This window comes from Nicotiana tomentosiformis, chromosome 9 (assembly GCF_000390325.3).
Source record: "Nicotiana tomentosiformis chromosome 9, ASM39032v3, whole genome shotgun sequence".
NCBI lineage: Eukaryota > Viridiplantae > Streptophyta > Magnoliopsida > Solanales > Solanaceae > Nicotiana > Nicotiana tomentosiformis.
In genome coordinates, this window is record NC_090820.1 from 1,137,529 (window position 1) to 1,140,011 (window position 2,483).

The window sequence follows — 2,483 nt, forward strand, 5'->3', positions numbered from 1 at the left end:
CGACCCTGGCCTCTTGCGGCTCCAATAGGGGGCACGAGTGTCTGATCATGAGATCCAGTTGTGCGTGTCCTAACCATATGTGAGAGAATAGAAAGACAATTGTTAAGAACCTTGAAATCAACAAAGGCGCACGATAAGGAAATAAAGAAGTGAATAATTCCTAACAGTTCCATAGCCTCTCGAAGATAAGTACAGACGTCTCCGTACCGATCCGCAAGACTCTACTAAACCTGCTTGTGACTCATAACACCTATGAACCTAGTGGCTCTGATACCAACTTTTCACGACGCCAAATTTCTCTCCGTAGGGTGTCGTGATGACACCTAGTCTCTAATACTAGGTAAGCCTATCAATGCGGAATAATCATAAATGTCTGAAAATAATTAATCTACAGTACAAATGATTACAACTCCCAAAACCCGGTAAAAATAATTTACAAGCTTCTAATAATTTATTCTCAAACTCTGTATATGTCAAGGTCTAAATAAAATATAAGGAAGCAACATAAAATGATAGAAGGGGACTCCGGAGTTTGCGGACACTGGCAGATATACCTCGAAGTCTCCGTGCGCAGGTAACTCACTGACGTCTAGGCTGGTAAAATGTACCTGGATCTGCACAAAAAGATGTGCAAAAGCGTAGTATGAATACACCACAGCGGTACCCAGTAAGTGCCAAGCCTAACCTCGGTAGAGTAGTGACGAGGTCAGGTGAGGCTCTACTGGAATATAATAATGGCATGGTAAAATATTTATCAATGTAGTAAAATAAAATGACATTGGAAGTGAATCAAATAGTATGTCACATTTAATGACACCAAATAATTGCAAATAATATCTCGTGGAATCAAAACAGAATTTTCTTCAACTTTATGAAAATTACAACAATTAATCGAAAGCAACTATGGCCATAAATCAATATCAACAAGGGCACTATAGAGGTACCGCCTCGTAGTTCCAAATTATAAATAAATTTACAATATCTCATTTCCTTATACCACCGCGGGAGCCTTCACAATTTATTTAAAGAAAATATTTTTTTTTCCGAAATAGCATCCCGCGTTTTAGCCACCCTTATCACAGCGCATGACTTCTAGTAGTTACCCCTACTAGCCACGCGTATCAATCCACCCTTATCTCACCGCATGCGGTTTAACACCCATACCTTACACCACCACATGCGTATCAATATCACAATATACCACAATTTGCACCTCAAGTGCTCAAATAATTTAACTTGCCAAAATAATTCAACAACAATATTTTTTTCCATAATAAAGAGCTCACTGCTCCATCACAATCAGTACGGAAATCTTACAAAAATATTCAGGAAAAGAATATTTTAAAATCTTTAACATGTTGCTTCAATATCAAGTTTTAAAATGCCGAATACTTCTAATTAATTCGATACAGTCAACAAAAATTATAGAATTAATTCTATAAGAAAATACTATATTTTTCAATAAAAATCCGAAATTAATTCAAAAATGGCCAGTGGGGCCCACATCTCGGAATCCGGCGAAAGTTACGAAATATGAACGTCCATTAAACCACGAGTCTAACCATACCAAAATGACTAAATTCCAATAACGATTCGACCCTCAAATCCACAAATCTATCCAAGAGGGTTTTCAAATTTTTCCAACTTAAATCACCAGTTAAATGTTGAAAACAGTGATGGATTCGGGTAATCTAACCAAAATTGAGTTAAGAACACTTACCCCAATATTTTTTCTTGAAGATATATCAAAAATCGCCTCTGCTCAAGCTCCAAGTTGTTAAAAATGGTGAATGGGACGAAGCCCCATGTTTTTTATAACTTATGGATCTGTCCAGGCTGACCTCGATCATGGAGTCCGATCCTGGACCTCGATCATGAGAGTCCGATCCTGGACCTCGATCATGGGAGTTCGATCCTGGACCTCGATCATGAGAGTTTGATCCTGGACCTCGATCATGGGAGTTCGATCCTGGACCTCGATCATGGGAGTCCGATCATGGGGATTCCGATCATGGGGTTTGACCCTAGGCTCGATCATGGCTTCGATCGTGGCCCTCGACTCTGGGCTCGATCATGGCTTCGATCGTGGCCTCGACTCTGTGCTCGAGCTGGCTTTGATCGTAGCCCTCGATCCTGAGCTCGATTTGGGCTTCGATCGTGGCCCTCGACCCTAAGCTCGATCTGGCCTCGATTTCTGGGTAGAAGCAAAATTTCCGACAGAAGGAAATTGCAGCAGCTGTTCTAGTTTAATTCTTGATCCGTTAACCATCCGAAACTCACCCGAGGCCCTCGGGACTTCGACTAAATATACCAACAATTCCTAAAACATCATACAAGCTTATTTGAAACCTCAAATCGCATCAAACAACGCTAAAATCACGAATCATGCTCCAATTCAAGCTTAATGAAACTTAGAATTTCCAACTTCTACATTCGATGTCGAAACCTATCAAATCAAGTCCGATTGACCTCAAATTTTGCAC